This window comes from Triturus cristatus, chromosome 7 (assembly GCF_964204655.1).
Source record: "Triturus cristatus chromosome 7, aTriCri1.1, whole genome shotgun sequence".
Taxonomy (NCBI): domain Eukaryota; kingdom Metazoa; phylum Chordata; class Amphibia; order Caudata; family Salamandridae; genus Triturus; species Triturus cristatus.
In genome coordinates, this window is record NC_140590.1 from 472504611 (window position 1) to 472523174 (window position 18564).

The 18564-nt window shown below is 47.0% G+C and overlaps 1 long non-coding RNA gene across 1 annotated transcript in view; it reads right to left on the bottom strand.

Moving 5' to 3' along the window:
• Positions 1–18564, bottom strand: part of LOC146809941 (uncharacterized) — a 137297-nt gene that overhangs the window by 34101 nt on the left and 84632 nt on the right. The window contains exon 2 of the long non-coding RNA XR_014965604.1: positions 10542–10563. This is a non-coding gene — a long non-coding RNA (uncharacterized LOC146809941). The remainder of the gene's footprint in view (positions 1–10541; positions 10564–18564) is intronic.

The following is an 18564-nucleotide window of genomic DNA, read 5'->3' on the forward strand; positions in this document are numbered from 1 at the left end:
AAACATAACAGAATTTCTTGAATTTTGCTGGCACCATTTCTGAGAAAAATGTATTTATTTTGTACCAGCACCAAACCAATGTAAACAACAAATGCTGTAGAACGAATATGTGATCAAGCAAAACTACATTTTTAAAGATTGACAATGGATCATCCTGTAGATAAGTCAGCAGGTCCAGCTCTTGCATCACCCCTAGGGATATGCTAAGGTGCAAAGTCTTTTTTTCTGTAACATTTGTGAAGGTACATGAAAAACTTTACCACATCTGTGTGAAAACAGTGAGCGCTGCAACATCTTATTTTACAAAATTAATTATTTCACTCTAACAAAATGGTCTGCAAAAAAATATGCTTCACAGAAAACAGGGGAGATTTACTAAGATTTTATGCTGTGTTTGCATCACAAAGTGAATGAAATCAGTGCAAAATCTTTTTTTCCTATTTACTTTCCAGTGCTAAACTGGTTTAGCACTGGAAACAACATGAAAGTTAAGGAAATAAGCGCATAGAGCAGCTTTGCATTACTGAGCGCCAAGGGGGCGTACCATGGGCGGAGCCTGGGAGCTCTCATGCAACCCCCAAGGTTTCTGAATCTAAACTCTATTTACTAAATGAAGTAGACAGGGTTCATTGCAGAAAACCACGTCCTTTTGAAGTAGTCGGAAAAAAAGGAGAAATGCTTTCATTTCTCCTTCCTTTTTCGACTTTTTTACATGTGCTGCACTTTACAGCACACACACAAAGAAGGAAAAGGTTTAAAGTTAGTCTATACATAGTATTGTGTACTGGAAGGGTATCCTTCCAGTACAAAACGTATGCTAGACTCATGGAGACAACCTGGCACTATGGCGCAAGGGTGTCTCCGTGGTACAGCAGCTGATTAGAGCCAGGGCTCAGGAAAGGGGAGAGTGCCATATTTCTGTAAATATGGTACTCTCCTCCTCTCTCCTTTTCACACAGTGCAGCGCAGCATTTGTGGCTGCTGCACTGCACTGCATGAGTACGTGGTAAATCTGGCCCTGAAAGTTTTCCTATGTTGTGACAGGAATGTGCCCTGAATGGTGCACAGTTGTGTCCCCAGCCCTGAATGACCGACTGCGAGTATCGCATATCCTGTTTTTTGTTTTCATTTTTGGCTCCATCCTCACTCTAATCTCCTATGTGTACGAAGGCCTAAACCTACCCCTTATTATGAGTCCACTCATGGACCAATCCTGGCCTTGGAAGGGCGCGCCAAGGGTGCTCTCTATAGTGACAGAGGACTACTATGCCCATCACATGTTCAAGTGTGTGGCTCGATGGTGGCATCACACCATGTTTTTAGTGATCGTAGTGTGACCAGACGTTTGCAAAGTTCCCCTGCTACAGGTGAACACAGGGCCATGTGCCGATATGTAAATGTAAATGTATTTATATAGCGCACTTCTACCCAGAGGTCTCGTAGCGCTGTATTCATACCACTGTGGAACCCTTCCTGGTTTTCCTGTGAGATGTCCACTCCTGGGCACCCCCAATGTGAAGCCAGGCATCCTAGCGCTGTGGGGGCCGTTGTGGAGATTAAGCAAGCTATTGCCCAGAGTTGCATAGTGGGACCCATGATTAGAATAGGCACCAAGGCGAGAATTATCAGGTCCGGGGAAATTGAATCCAAGAGCCGCCGAGGCGGGATTCGAACCCTGGTTCAATGGTTAGAGCGGCAGACCCTGCATCAGGGTCTGCCGCTCTAACCATTGAGCCACACATATCCTAAGCGCATGTATGTATGTACTATCTTTGTGTTACACACATTGCTCCTGTCTGAGTGAACCAGAGTGAAGGAGGCCGTGAGGTCAATTTTGAAAGCCCCTGACCTGTTTGTGTGCACAAGATGGAGGTTAGGTTACTTTCCCAGGAAACAGAAGTCTATTGCTGCCATTCCTCGGACTGGAGGGAGGGGACATAGACTGTGAAGTAGGGAAAGAGAAGACAAGCAACCTTTAGATTTTCACTGAAGTCTTTTTGCTGCAGAGAAATGATGATTTATCTTTCTAAATGCTGCCATTTGGTAGACGACACGGGTGAAGAGAGGGACTACAGTAATTATTGGCAGAGTGTAACAGTCCTTTAGAAAGGGGTCAACATTTTGTCTGTATTCTTGATCACTGCCAAGTGTGGCTGCATGTACAGAATCCTCAAACCTCTTCGTGCCTCTGTTGTACGCACTTCAACCTGGAGACTGGAGAAGGCTAGGGACACAATGGACCGTGCCGCCATTATGGCGGTCACACTGTCCCCAGCAAGGTGGGGGGGAGGCCGCGTCAGCTAATGGCGCAGCGCGGCGCTCCCACCCCCACCCCGTATTAACCAATGAGGTGAGGCGGCCTCTGGCGAGCCGGAAGCACTTTGTGCTTCCAGTTCAAAAGACGTTCAGCCTGCACACAGGCTGATCCGGTCGGCCTGGGGCGCCCTCCTTAAAAGGGGGCCGTGGGGAGCAGAACAGTCTCTTGTTCTTGCTCCCCACAGAAACAGACACCGTGCCGGAGGCGGACCCATAAACTTTTTTCTTTTTCCTTGCAGGCTTACAAGCAGCGGAGGAGGAGGATCGGCGGGAAGTGAGAAAGTCCGGCATCTCTTGCTTTGTTTTTCAGGTCCGAGCGGAGTCGTCGTAGGAACTGGGACGAGAATCGGCACGTCAGCAATCCTCACTGGAGCAGGTCGGAGCAGAGTCGTCGCATGAACCAAGGGATTTCGCTGCCAGCTTTTTCGTGTGCCCCTGAATGAGATTGAGCGACAAGTTCGGCACATTCGGCGGTCCGCACTGGAGCGAGATTGAAGGTCGCTCGGAATCGCTAGCTGCCCACCCGGTAGTGCGGTAAGCTGCAGGTAAGGCGGGGGATTGTGTTTAATAGCGGGCGCGGCGAAGGGCGGTAGAGACAAGGCAGATCCAGCCGGTCTATACCCATGGGTGGCCCATTGTAAGCTTTAAGCAGTGTTTTTTCAGCGCGCCCAACGTATGCTCAGGCAAAGGGTGTGAGCAGGGTTTCTGGCATTGTTGTGCAACATTTTTGTGGCGTGCCCAACGTATGCTCAGGGCAAAGGTTGAGCAGTGTTTCTAGCGTTAGACAGTGGGCATTAAATCTGGGTCGCGCAGAGTCAATGTTTGCTCAGGGTGAATGGCAGACATATGTTATCATTCCTTTATGACGATTGAAATGTGCTGGGGGATATAATAAGCAGTGCTTAGTTTTGATAGTTGTTTCTTTTGTGTGGCAGTGATTCATCTGGTACACCAGCAGTCAAACACTAGTCTTTCAATGCACTGTTAGCTCAGTCTAAAGGGCAGTCAGTGGTATTCCCTTCAGTAAGATTGGGGGATAACTTTGTGTAACGTGTAGGCAAAGGATAGTTCCTCTAGTATGGTTGGGCGAGATTTAGGAGTGCTGTGTCCAGGGTGAGTGTTGCTGGTGGGTTGCAGCGGCTTTAAAGCGTGTTTTAATTTATCCCCCTGCAACGCATGAGCACGTGGTAACAGACAGGTAGGGCGCAGCAAAACTGCCTTTATTTGTTGTTTCCACAGCACGCATCCCGGGGAGTACCAGATGGTGCTTGGAGAAAAGGGTTGCTGGTGGTCATTGGAGGGACTCGCTTGGGCGGCACCGGCTAGCCAGCATCTCATCGCTTCTGGGAGCCACAGAGGGTTTGAGCGGGCGGCTCACCTGAGCTTACTGGGTTAGCCAGTAGGTCGTGGCTCTGGTTGCGTGGATGCAAAGGTTGGCTGGTGGCTGCTACTTCTTGAAGGTAAGGGGTGACACAGTCACCTATCTGGGGCTGCGGTTACGTGTGCAGGCAGGTCCCGTATAATTTTACATCCTTCGTCATGGCCCCTCCGGTGCGGCGGAACGAGAAGCGATCGCACACGGACGTCTTGCTGGAGGCTTTAATGCAGCAAGTCCAGGTCATGGGGCAGACCCTCAACAGGTTACAGGATAAGGTGGAGGGTCCCGAGGTGCCAGAGGGGAAGGGTAGGTGGCCTATTGTCCCACCAAAACACTACTCCCCGCCACCACCAAAGAGAAACAGGCGCAGGCCATGTGGGGGAAGGGCAGGGGTGACACCAAGAAGTGAGCCCACTCCTCCGCCAAGCCCTCGGGGAGAGGGAGGCGCGGGTCACCCAGTCCCACCGGCAGGCACGCCGGACCCCTCGGGCGAAGGGAGCCCAAGGGGTACAGTGCCTGTGGTACCCATTGTTGTCCCGGCTCTCCCCATCGGGGACAGGACTGGGGGAGCCCGCCGGCCCAGCCGGACATAGCCGCCAACCTGGAGGTAGTTCTACCTTGGCTGGAGATGGTTGGGAACTGGTCTCACGCCACGGGGGCGACATCTGGGGGTGAAGGGGTTGCCATTGAAAGGGCGAAAAAATGGATGGCTGAACTAGGAAAGAGAAGACCAAGCGAGGTGCCGGCAATACCGGCAGGGGGCGCAACACCCGTTGCCACAGCACCGGTCCCCAGTGGCGAAGGTCCCCACGAAATAATCAGCGACGCGAAGGACACAGATGCGGCAGCACCAGCAGGTACGAGGGCAACGCTACCTCCACTGGGTCTGGGAGAAATGTGCTCTGGGAGGGAACAGTTGGGGCGGCATTTGTCAATAGAGACTAAGGAAAGGATCTGGAAGGGGGAATATGTTAGCATGTTTTCCCTCTTGATTGATGAGGCAGACAGGGAAGAAGCTAAAAAGAACAAGGAATGGACACACTACAAAGAATGGTCCAATATAGTCCTGAAATGCAGAGTGGAGGAGAATTTAGCCAATTGGATACAGGGTTTCACTATATTCATGGCCGTCATTTTAGAGCATTTCTCAGAGGTTGGATCTGAGATGGCATGTTATCAGAATAGGATCACCGTCGCCCATGCTACACAAGGTGGCGATGGGTGGAAAGAGTATGACAAAGAATTTAGGAGAGCAAAGGCACAGGACCCAACTCTAAGATGGAGCCAGACAGACATGTTTATTCATCTGAGACATTTGGTACAGGGAACAACTGATAATGGGCGGGGCAGATACCTGACGCCGTTCGGTGCCAGCCCTTTAAAACAGGCCCCACCGGTAACACGGGGGGGATCACAGGGAAGGCAGGGAACACTGGTAAAAAAGGCGTCTGTTTTGACTTTAACAAAATAACTTGCAGTAGAGCGCCATGCACATGTAGGTTCAAGCATTTCTGTGGGTACTGTGGTAATGCATCCCACCCTGAGTCCAGGTGTCACAAAAAGTCCAGGGGCAAAGGGGTTAAGAAACAAGAATAGTAATGTTCTGCTACGTATGGCTAGATCTCCCGTTAACATTAGCGCTATGATACCTTGGTTAGAGTCTTACAATTGCCCCGAAGCAGCCAGGACGATCAGGGAGGGGTTTGTTGAAGGTTTCAGGATCCCAGCCCAGGGCTACAATGGGGTGGCGCGCTGCCGGAACCAGCTGTCAGACAGGTCCAATGTAGACATAGCAACAGCAAAAATCCTTAAGGAAGTGAGCCTGGGGAGGGTGGCGGGGTCTTTTGATGACGTCCCAATGAAGGATTTTGTGTGTTCCCCGCTAGGGGTAGTACCTAAGAAAGCGCCAGGCGAATTCAGACTGATTCACAATCTTTCTGCACCAAGGGGCAGTTCAGTGAACGATGCCATCTCTGACATACTTTGTGGTGTGAAGTATGCATCTTTCGACCAAACGGTGGACATGCTTAGGTCATTAGGTCAGGGGGCTTTGCTGGCAAAGGCCGACATTGAGTCTGCATTTAGATTGCTACCGGTCCACCCCGCAGATTTTCACTTACTAGGTTTCCAGTTTCTGGGGAAGTATTATGTCGACAAATGCATGCCAATGGGTTGCTCAGTATCCTGTGCCTACTATGAGAAGTTTAGCTCATTTCTGGAATGGGCATTCAGGAGGGAGTCAGGGCATCACTGGGTGCTACACTACCTGGATGATTTTCTGTTTCTGGGGGTGCCACGAACTGGGAAATGCAGGACAGCATTATCAAAGTTTTGCACCCTGATGCAGGAGTTCGGTGTGCCCCTGGCACCCGATAAGACAGTGGGCCCAAACACAACGATTGAGTTCCTGGGGATTGAACTAGATTATGTCCAGAGGGTCTTGAGATTACCCGCGGACAAAGTCAAAGATTTCGGGGTGGCATTGCAACACTGCCTCAACAAGGATAAGGTTACGCTGCACCAGTTACAGCAGGTGGTAGGCCAGTTGAACTTCGCACTACACATAATCCCAATGGCGCCCCCATTTTTCAGCACCATCGTGCATGCCATGTTGGGCCTCAGGGAGAAGCATCATCACACCAGGCTGTCCGGCGAAGTCAGACAGGACATGTTGATTTGGAAAACATTCTTGCGTGACTTCAATGGGAGAGTGGTGTGGCCCAGCCCACCTAGGTCCAGCCCAGAGCTTGGCCTGATGACTGACGCTGCGGGTAGCGAAGGATTCGGGGACATTTTGGGGCACGAGCGGGTAGCTCAGCGATGGCCAAAGGGGTGGAAAACATCTGGGCTCACCACGAACATAAGTTTCTTAGAGCTGTTTCCAATCCTAGTAGCACTGAATGTATGGGAGGAAGGACTAAAAAGCCAATCTGTAATATTCTGGTCCAACAACAGGGCAGTAGTGAAATGCATAAATAGCCAAACGGCGAAATGCGGCATGATGCTGCATTTGTTGAAGGAGATTGTGTTACATTGCATGAAATTAAATATCCTTTTTAAAAGCTAAACACGTGCCAGGTATTCTGAATCACGCGGCTGATGCATTGTCTCGTTTCAAAATGCAGGCTTTCAGGTCACACGTCCCAGAAGCAGCAGTACACCCAGCACCTTTCCCAGAACAACTGTGGCAGCTTGGTGCCCTAGAGTATCGAACTTCGTGGTGGCGAGCCTAGCGCACAGAACCAGGAGGGCCTACGAAGGGGCGTTTGGGTCTTTTTGTTTGTTTCTTGGGGAAACAGTGGGAGCTCAAGTGGCACAAGCAAGAGGCAGTAGTTGAATATCCTGCTTTCATGAGGGAGCAAGGGTGCACGGTATCAGGGGCTAGAAGGCATATCTCAGCCATATCATTTTTTGCAAAAATGTACGGAGAGGGAGATCCCACAAGGTGCTTCGTGGTACGCCAGGCACTTAAAGGATGGCAACGCCTGCAGGAAGGGCAGCCAGATGTTAGGAAACCCATCGGTTTAGAAACACTGGGGAAACTAGTAAAGGCACTGCCACAGATTTGCACTTCTCCAGACAAAACAGTCCTGTTCCAAGCGGCATTCTGCCTTGCATTTTACAGCGTATTTAGGGTAGGGGAGCTGGACGCAAAGAATAAATCAGATTGGCTGGGGAGCCTACAGTTAGGGCACGTTAGCAAAAAAAGGGACTCAGTGCTGATTTCCATCCCAAATTCCCAAACCGATCAAGATGGTAGGGGGGAGAGCATAGTATTACACAGAGCGGAAGACATTTCATGCTGCCCTGTCCACAGGCTGGAGGCCTCTATGGCCCAACGGGAAAAGACCACGGGAGGGCCTCTCTTGATACATGGGCACAGGTCACCGGTTACGGTTTTCCAGTTTAGAAGAGTCATGTTGCTGGCATTGAAGAAAGCCGGGTTTGACACTGCCGACTTCGGGACCCATTCGTTCAGGATAGGGACAGCCACCAAGGCAGCAGCAAGAGGGCTGGGGGACGAGTGTCGCAAAAACATTAGTAGATGGTCCTCTAACTGTTTCAAGAGATATGTGCGGCTGCACATGCTCTAGCACGGTGTGATTGTTCAATGTTAAGTGCACGATGGGTTTGCTCCCTTCTTCCTGTTACTCAGAGAGAGGGGTATATTCACTATCATTTAGTATTAGGAGCAGTTTGTTGTGGTATTTGTTTGCGGCATTGCCAACATGGCAGGACATTTACCTTGGCTCTCTTGTTTTTCCACGTCATTCGCAGTTTCTTCGTCCTGTGACTCAGGGGGGAAGCCTGCACCCGTTCGCACTCACAAACCATAGGAGCCAACAGAACAGCGTCGGACGACGAACCTCGGGCGCGCAACGGAAATGGTGGCGCAAGTTCACTCTTCGCACCAGGAAGATCAACATGTCTGGGTGATAGGGCACTCATATGTTCGCCGTTTAAAAAATTTCTTTTCAGGAATAGGGCCGATCAGCTAGGGATAAGGTTCTCATTTATCGGGCAGGGTGGCTTGTGCGTAGGTCAATTGAGGGAGTTGGTGAATCGAGCGTTGAAAGCAAGCACGGGGCCACCGGCAATCTGGATCCTGCACCTAGGGGGTAATGACTTGACCAGATTAGGCAGGAGGGTACTGGTGCAAGAGCTGCTCACAGAAGTAGGGTGGCTAGCAAAACAATGTCCGCACGCGACCATAGCTTGGTCACACATGATTCCCAGGTTCCAGTGGAGGGGGGGCGAGTCAGTTAGTGCATTGAACTATGCGGTAAAGTGGATCAACAACAAATTTGATAAACTATTGAGGACCCCAAAATTAAGGTCCATCGGACACAGATACATCAAGGGGGAGCAGTTTTTTCTGCAGGACGGGGTGCACCTCTCACATAAAGGGAATCAGGCTTTCATGGAGGACATACTAGCGGGGGTGGAGAGTATGAGGCGCAGTACATGACCTTTCTAGGGACTGAGGGGGAGACCAGGTAGTCGGGCAACTACGCTGGCCTGTGGCGGTAAGGTCATGATTGATAAGCATAGTCTTCGGTCCTTAGCGGTCAGCACCATTTAACTCCAGGGGTAGTGACAGCTGGTAAGTAGGCTGTTGGGGTGCGGGGGCCGGGGGAGTCATCCTTCCCAGTGGGCCTGGGGTCATCCCGCACGCGCATGCGCATCAAGGTGCCATTATGCAGAAGTCTGCGGCCCCCGGTAAAGGAGTTTAAGGCACAGGGCGTAGGGAGGGCCCGGGGGAAAATATCCATCCGATAAGCTGTACCCCCTGCACATCCTTTATTAATTTTCTAGAACACTGGGACCGGGGGGCGCTGCCAGTCATTGACTTTGCCGTATGCTCTAGAAGGGAGATGCAGAAAGTAAATACATACATTGATAGATTTACAGTAGGAGTGTCTTATGTATTAGAACGTGTTAAGGTTAGCCCTGAATATCTGTCCATCAAATGAATCTGTATTTTCTGCGTAAAGTTTCTGTATATAATGTTTTTTACAAAATTGTTTGTTATTTTTAATAAATTCGGCCGGGCGGGTTACACCCCCCTAATCCAAAAAATTATAACATTCTGGTAGTGTCCATTGGTGTGTTATGCTGGGGGGGGGGGGAGAGGGAGGTACCATTCCCAACCCCAGGGTGTGTAGTGGGTGTAGGGGACATAGGTGAGTACCAGACCATAAAACCTACTGTGAGGAACATTACTGTAGTCAAAGTCCACGTTTGGAAGACAGCATGAGGACACATGAAAGAAGAACCAAATTGGTATAAAAGTACACGCAGAGAATACACATCCCTTGTCTGCTATACCTTTATAAAAGTGGGAGCTGCTGACCCACTTGTTGTTTGAGTTCCAATTTCTCTTCAACCAAGTAAGGGTTGCTCCACAGACTACCCAGAGGACTGCTGTACAACCAAGGCTAGTTTCTGCTTGACAGCCTTCTCCTCAGAGGTGATCAGACACCACCTGGAGTCTGACCTAAAACAGCAGCTGTTCCATGCAGTGGAACACCTGGAGGATCCTTCTGTCAGGACTGGTAAATTTAAATCTCGACTTGGGGTTCATCAGGCACTCTCTGGTCAAAGAAGAGATTGATTTATTGCTCATTAAACAAGGCCTATTCAATCATTTACTAAGTATGCTCTTTGCAGTTCTCTGCGGTATTCCAAGATGGCAGCCGCCATCTGTGCCATTCCCAGTCTGCGCTCTAGTATTTTGCCCCCAGTTGAAGATTAGTATACTTTGGAGTGAGGCAGTGTTTCGTTTTGTACATGAGTAATTCTGAAGAAGTTTCCTCAGGAGAGTAGCGTTTTCGCTATTATCGCTGCTCTACCAGACTCGTTTGAGTGTTGGCAGCTTTTCTTGTGGAAATACTTTGAGTTCCAGGCACCAGGTATTTAGAGAATTCGACATTTTCGTGAGACTGGTGAGTTTCCTTTATTCTTTGGAAGCTGTAATCTATGAATTTTTAAAGAATTATACATGACCCTGAAAGTAAATCCTAAGCATACCCTTCCTTGAGGTGTTCAGAACCTCTCTGCGTCAGGGAGCCTCTAAAGAAAGAAAATTCTGGACATGCAGAGAAATTTTGAGTGAATTAGAGGCAGCAGTGAGTTTTGAGAACAGCTATACAGGCTACACAGAATACCATTTCAAGACTGACTCATTATGGAAGTTAGGTTGCTGTGCAGTTAGTACAAACATCCTAAGAACATATTTGAGAAGATACTTAAAACTGTTTGTGAGTTTCTGTTCATTAGTACAGTCACCTATCTACACTCGACTCTACGCTACAGTAGGTATAAATATATAGATATTTGTACTTACCATCTTTATCCGCACCCAACATCTGTGAGAGAAAAAAGAGAGAAAAGCAAAAAGACTTTTAACAAGAAGAGCTACAGTAACTTAATGCTACAAGTAGGAGCGCAGTAGTTGCAGTGCGTGTTGTAAAGAACTATACTTTAAGTAGGTCTTGTCTCAAACTAACAAGGCTAAAGAGAGCAGCTAAACCACTGTGTCTAAAAGGTAATTAAGTTCCGTGGGAGAAGGAGGTTGGGAGTATAGAGAAGGCTAGTGTTAGAAGTAGCAAACCCTGTTCTTGTATTTACAGGTGCTCGTGAGAATCCTTGCAGGGTTTCCAGTGAGGTGAACACAGCAGTGGCAGTCTCTCTTGTTTTTCCCATTCCCCCTTCCCCCTCTTTACTGCGAGTGAAATATATTTACTGGCAGGGGAGTCTGGGATTTGGGACTTGCTCTTCTGCTCCTGTGGAAGCCAAGTTACGAGGTGCGTGGTACTTGACACCTTACTGGAGAATAAAGTAAGGCACGTGCACACCCTGAAGAGAAAGCGGACTACTGGCATGGTTTAGAACACTTGACACTGATTCAGTGGATCTGTTTGACATGGACTCATGGAAGTGTAGCTGGCATGCTCCAAGCTCGTAGCTTGTCACTATCGTCATAATTAGGGATTTGCCGCAATGCCACAGCGTGCCTGAGTGGATCGACCCAGCTGTCGCAGCAGTGGCACTGGCTCCAAAGTGTTTCCAAGCAGTCTGATCCATCGAAGAAGAGACCATCATTAAATCATGGCACTTGCAAACTGAGTCTGCACTGAATAGGAGACATGTGCCCTCAAGTGTTCCTGAATAGACCACATTGCTAGAAGTAAAGGTTCTGTTTCAAGACTCTTGCCACTGTGCGCCTGAGTGACAGTGCAGCTGATAAGGTGCTGACCGAAATACGCCCCATCAAACCAAGCCATTGCTTTTGCACTAAAGGGCCTTGGAGCAACTCAACTGCCGTTGCTGTGCCTAGGACCACAAATGTACTGTATTACCACCCTTACCCAGTGAAGACCAAGCTGCTCTATAGATGGCTCATCGAGCCGAGGAAGAGGGAAGTCCTGCTGTGACCTGAGGAGCCCGTCCACTGTAAACCCTGTGTGCCAGGAAGAGAGCTGCAGACTGAGTAGAGCAGCATGTCTGCCTTTGCGTCCAGTCACTGCTGTGGAGCCCATGTTGTTTACTCAGAAGAGCTGGTGCAGCCACTTGATGCTCCGAGTCTGATGCGTCTTGGGACCATGGTGGAAGGGCCAGGACTGAAGAGCAGGAGGCTGGAGTGAGACCTACCAGAGACCCGAACTGTGGGTGAGCAAACAATTGAGAGATCAATGCCTACCATCCAGAGAGGAAAATACGGCACCTGTGCTAAAACCTACACTGGGGTACTTTAAACTGAGGGGAGGTGGAAGGGGGCACAGACGCCATCCTCAATGGGAGGCATTAGTCTGAGTACCTGATATTTTTTGTGTAGTATTATGTTTTACTGTATTTTAAAGAACATCTCTTTTTTTAACAACTTTATTTTGCATTTTCAAATAAACAATACGCATCACATATAATCATTTTACACAATACACCAATCCCACATCCAATGAGGAGAGCAAGTCCCACATAGTAGTACACGAAAGAAAGCAGAGATTGCCAAATACCGTCCGAAATGCACACTTAGGTGCCAATTACGATCCGGTAAAAAAAATTCCCATACGACTCGTATCCGGTCTTTTTACCGTACAAATCGTACAAGTGCCGTACAAACTGGCAATCACGATTCGCATGGTAAAAAGCCCCGAGTCGCATTGGGAATAATTCCCCACACGTCCTCGGGTCGGAAAATGTGTCCGACACGTCCTCGGACGATTTACCGTACAAACGTGAAAAGCGAAGTCCGACCGGGGAATCACGATCCGTCCCGGGCGTCCGAATGTACAACCGTATGGTTAAAAGACCGTCCGCACCGAACTCCAATAGCAACCATGGAGACGTCCAAACAGATGCCCGGTACGCGCCGTACCCCCCCCCCCCCAGCCCCCGCATGTACGCGCCGTACTCCCCCCCAGCCCCTGCATGTACGCGCCGTACCCCCCCCAGCCCCCGCATGTACGCGCCGTACCCCCCCCAGCCCCCACATGTACGCGCCGTACCCCCCCCAGCCCCCGCATGTACGCGCCGTACCCCCGTGTATGTACACCCGAGTACGTGTCGAACCCCCGTGTATGTACACCCGAGTACGTGTCGAACACCCCCGTGTATGTACACCCGAGTACGTGTCGAACCCCCATGTATGTACACTCGAGTACGTGTCGAACCCCCCGTTTATGTACACCCGAGTACGTGTCGAACCCCCCTGTGTATGTACACCCGTGTACGTTCGAGTCGTACCCCCACCCGTGTATGTACGGTGCATCGCGCTGGGGGTACGCGGGGGCTGGGGGGGGTACGGCGCTTACCGGGCCACCTACTCTGGTCGTTTCGCGCCGTACTTCGCTTTTCCGGCACTTTTTGGGTGCCGTAAAAATATTGCCGTCCGGACTGCTGTCGGTTCGAATCGTACTTCCTGGGTCGTGAATCGCGGCCTGAGAGCGTCCCGACGTCACATCGGCTCTTTCCCCGGATCACATTTGTATGTATCTTTTCGTCGGTCGGTGTTTTGTACGACTCGTACGGAAATGGTGTTTCCGTGCGAATCGTACTTGCATGTTTGTAAAGTTTTACGACCGGGTACGAGTCGGACGGAAAAAAGCCTCCGTCTGACGGTTCGTAACCGGTTTTTGCCAGATCGTAACTGGCACCTTAATGTTCACATTTCCACAGAGTCGGCATCTGAACCAGCAGGAGACTTAACATAAATATCAGAAGCACATAGTATTTGCGACATTGTCATGTGGAGACCTCCAGTTTGTCAGGAATGCTTAACATGAGTGGTGAAGGGACGCATGGCATATAGACCCAAAACCTTACCCCACCACATTGCTACAGGAGGAGAGAGTGGTTGTTTCCGGAATTGCGTCACACAGAGCCGTGTTGCAAGGAGTTAAGATAAAAAACGGCCCTGAGTGGTCAATGAGGGAAAAATGAAATCTACCCCGGGATTGCCCAATAAAAACTGCAGAGGGTCAAGTGGGAGATGGACATTAGTATTCACTTGCATGATGCTCTGTATCTCTACCCAGAAAGGTTGGATCTTAGGACATGCCCACCAGGTGTGTGGAAGCACTGCGCTGGACAATCGGTTATTAAACTGTTGGGTGTCTCTTAAGAGCTGACCCTGTTGTATTCCTCACACTAACCTCCCTGAGAAGTTTGTGACTGCTCACCATCGCTCCCACTGGGAGTCTAGTGCTGAAGGCTCAGTTCCAGAACCATGATAGAATGGGTCTGCAGCCCTTGTGTTGCGGTGGTGCCCATGGTTCCCCATTCTAGACGGGGTCCCTCAGTCTCCTGTACATTAAAAGCTTGAGGTTACGTTTATGTTTTCTCTTGAGCTGTAAGTGCAGGTTTTCACAAGTATTGCTTTATTGTTCCAAGAGGCCTCAGTAGCAAAAAAGACCTCTCATTATCACTGAGCTCGAGTGCATGACCTGAGAGAGAAGTAAAGCTTAGAAGAGTCGATTTCGAAGGATAGAAGAGGCATGGGAGAGATGTCTAAAGGAACTAGGGGAAAGAAAGGAAAAAAGGACGACAGAAAAACAGCCGTATGAGGGAATGGAAAGGGAAACAGAAGTGAGAGAGAGTGGAAGAGTGATAAAAGGGGCAGGGAGGTGGGATTACAAGGAAAGAGACAGATGGAAAGAGAGAAACAGAGAGAGAGAGAGAGAGGTGACAGAAAAGAGAGTAAAAAAGGCAACAAGAACAAGGAGACAGGTGAAAGAAGTAAGATGAGAAGGAAAGCGCAGAGTACAGAAAAGAGAAACAGAGAACCAAAGAGAGAACAAAAAAGACAACCAGAGGGTGGAGACAGATGAAAGGAGTGAAATGAGAGATACAGCGAAGTCAAGTCATAGCTGTAAAGGAAGAATAGGAGATTGGAAAGGAGAGCTGTGGCGCGTGGATGAAAAGAAAGAGAAGGAAGGCAAAGGTGAGTAAGCAGACCTTTTCTTTAACAAAAGAATATGCGTAGCTTAGCACATTATCAGGGGTAAGCAGGTTTTTTGTGGTAAGAATTTTGATGCACTTTATTGTAGCATAATATAATTTGCATGCATTATGTGATAAAAATCTGTGGAAAATGATCAACATAGGTTCAATGCTAAAGAATTTGCCTATCTTTGGAAGTTAACTGACATTTTCAGTGGGCATATTTTTACCTGTACTATACGGAAACAGTTTCATTTTGCGATGTGGGCAGCACTATACTATGATATTTGTAAGGGCCCCTATATTCAATTATGAAATGGAACCTTCAAAATCCTCAGCCTTCCCTTTAGGTAATACATGAGGCCCCCTTGGGAAGTTGGTGAGTAAAATATGCCACCGCTCCTATATTCTTTTCTGTTTTACTCTGTTTTAACCAATTTCCACCCTTTTCATAGGTGACTTTAGTCCTCTTGCAGATCTCGAAGATTACCATTAAACCTGGGCGAGCTTTTCATTAAATCTGAGTAACTGGCATAATTTCGGTAATTTCCTGTAAGTAAATGTTTGCAAAGTTACCGAGAATACGCCACATCGCATAAGTTCAGGGAGATATTTAAATGCACGATTTACTGTTCTGGTAAGTTTTTAATACAAGTGGTATTCCAGGCAGTTTTTTTACCCGTGTGGACTGTTCAGGAATTTTTTGAGTCTGAAACTGGAAATCCAAATGAGAAGGCAGTTCCTTGAAAATGAGCGGCAGCTCCTTTGACTTGGGCAGTCAACAAATATTTCAGGTAGACTTTTTATCCCAAGTCAACTGTTCAGTAATATTCCCCGTATTCTTCCACCATCATGCACGTCATCTTTCTTTATCTCTCTTTTGATGGCGCTTTTTCACCCCTGCTTTCTCCCTCTGCCAAAGCCTTCCTCTCTTTTTTCTTTTTCTGTCCTTCTCTTTCTTGAACTGAATCAAAGTCTGATAAATGAAAATAGGTTATGATCCCTAAACATGAGTGCCAATCGCCTGGAACCAATTCCAAAGAATAAGTACTCCTGAAAATAGTGAGGGGCTGTCAGTTGAGGAATGACTTAATCTTCTGAAGTTGTCAGACTATTTTGGCCTTTATACATTTAGAGTAATCATCATTCACCAAAAGGAAGCTTTAGGAGTCAGCATTGGCCCCCTCCCCTGGAATAGTTGGGATATTCTCTGCGATAAGCATGGCACGCCAGTCTCTGGGTCCTAAATACTTGGATTGCAGGGAAACTGTCCCCATAAATTTCAACGTTAATGTTGATGTGAGGAAATCATACTTTCTCATTGGTGCATGCTTTTGTTTTGATAATACCATGTTGTTCAGCATGGGTCAGCTGTAGAAGGCATGGAGTCCGTGTCGTTCACAGTACCAGGCAGTTGGCACAGGCCAGCACTCCATAATCTTAATTTACAGTTCTCCTTATACATAGTGGAGAGCGAGGTACATTCTTTGCACCTTGATGGGATGTTATGGGACTGCTCTGGTAAAGCTGATTTCCATTTGTTTTTCAAAGTGATATTTAGTGCCAAGCATATCTTCTACAGAGCAGGTCTAATTTATTAGCAAAAAAGGAAATGTGCGAAAAATTGTCACACCCATCAGAAGATCCACGGACAACCACCTTATCTTCAGAAAACTACTCAAGAATTGGCTCTTTCCCACATAATCACCATATGCAAACAGAAATATAAAGCATATCCCTCTGTATATAAGCATTAATTTGTACTATAGATATGTACCTATCTTTGTGTATTGCTTTGTATAAACATGTAGAATAATTATGTTGTTAAAAAATAAATAAAATAAATGTTTAAGTACAACAACACTTGAAAACCAGAGTTTATCTAATGCATCTTTAATCTACGTATATTTACTTCCTTTATGCGTCTATATACCTTCCATGTACTAGGATCTATATATTTATTGCTTTTCTCCTAAAAAACATATTCAATGCTCTACCCTATTTCTCAACCTATACCTCTATCAATATCTTTAATCTACATATACTTACCTCCTTAATGCATCTATATACTGTCCATGTACTTATGCATCTATATATTTATCACTTTCTTCTGTTTCAGCATATACAATGCACTACCGTATTTCTCACCCTATACCTCTCTCAATATATCTTCTACCCCAACTTTCTGACTCATCTCAAACTTCTTTCTACTACCCTTTCCAATACACTACCCTATTTCTCACCCTATACCTCTATCAATATATCTTCTCCATCCACTCTCTCATTTATCCCAAATCCCATACCACTACTATGATCACCAAAATAACCCTTTCTAGGCTCTCCCCTACTCTACCCCTTCTTGCATCATCTGACACCTCTTTTTTACTATACCGATCCCCCAAAACAAGCCTTTCTGTGCTCTTCCCTCTGACTCTTCACCTCCACATTCCTTTTTACTCATCCCAAGCCTCCTCCTACTGCTATCACCTCCAAAACAAAAAAAAGTCTAAACCCTTGACACTTCTATAATTTTCAATCAAAATAACAGACTAAGATGTCCACTTCTCAAATTTTATATTTCACTATACTAATTCACCACTAATCCTTCATGGGTTCCAGAGTAGCGTGCTACTCGTCAAAAAAGCGCTTCAACACCTCATCAAGGTAGGAAGCGCTATATAAATGCAAACCTTTTTCCCTCTTCTATCCCTCCGCTACCCTTCTCTATCCAAATAACTGAATAGCATATCCACCACTGAAATTACTTTCATATTTCACTATACAAATTTTTCCACACTAATCCTTTATTGTTCCGGAGTAGCGTGCTACTCGACAAAAAAGCGCTTCAACACCCCATCAGGGCTAACAAGCGCTATATAAATGCAAACCCTTTTCCCTCTTCTATCCCTCCCCCCACCCTTCTCAATCCAAATAACTGACTAACATATCCACTACTCAAACTACTTTCATATTTTACTATACTAATGCAACACATAGGGCCCGATTAACAGAACTAACTTAAGACAAAATCCTAAACTTACTACCATTTTGGTATACACAGAAGGCACTTACTCATTTTGGTATTCACAGAAGGCACTTACTCATTTTGGTTCCTAACTTTAGGACTCCTAAATGTCTTCTGTGAATAACGAAAGTCTTAAAGTTAGGATTTTTCTCAGTTTAGGAGCAGTAAAGTTAGGACTCCGAACTTTAGGACTCCTAAATGTCTTCTGTGAATACTGAAAGTCTTAAAGTTAGGATTTTTCTCAGTTTAGGGGTAGTAAAGTTAGGACTGCTAACTTTGCTACTCCTAAACTGAGAAAAATACTTACTTTAAGGCTTTCGGTTTTCACAGAAGGCATTTAGGAGTCCTAAAGTTAGGACTCCTAACTTCTGTGACTACCGAAATGAGTAAGTGCCTTCTGTGAATACCGAAATGAGTAAGTGCCTTCTGTGAATACCAAAATGAGTAAGTGCTTTCTGTGAATACCAAAATGGTAGTAAGTTTAGGATTTTGTCTTAAGTTAGTTCTGTGAATCGGGCGCTAATACTTTATCAGTTCCGGAGTAGCATGCTACTCACCAAAAAAGCACTTCAACACCCCATCATGGGTAGCAAGTGCTATATAAATGCAATCCTCTTTCCCTCTACTAGTCTGCCACTACCTTTCTCTATCCAAATAACTTAATAACATATCCACCACTCAAAGTACTTTCATATTTCACTATACTAATTTTTAACACTAATCTTTTATGGGTTCAGGAGTAGCATGCGACTCGCCAAAAAAACGCTTCAACACCCCACAGGGGTAACAAGCACTATAGAATTAAATTGCAAACCTTTTTCCCACTTTTATCCCTCCACTATCCTTCTCTCCAAATAACTGACTAATATCCACCACTCAAATTACTTTCATATTTCACTATACT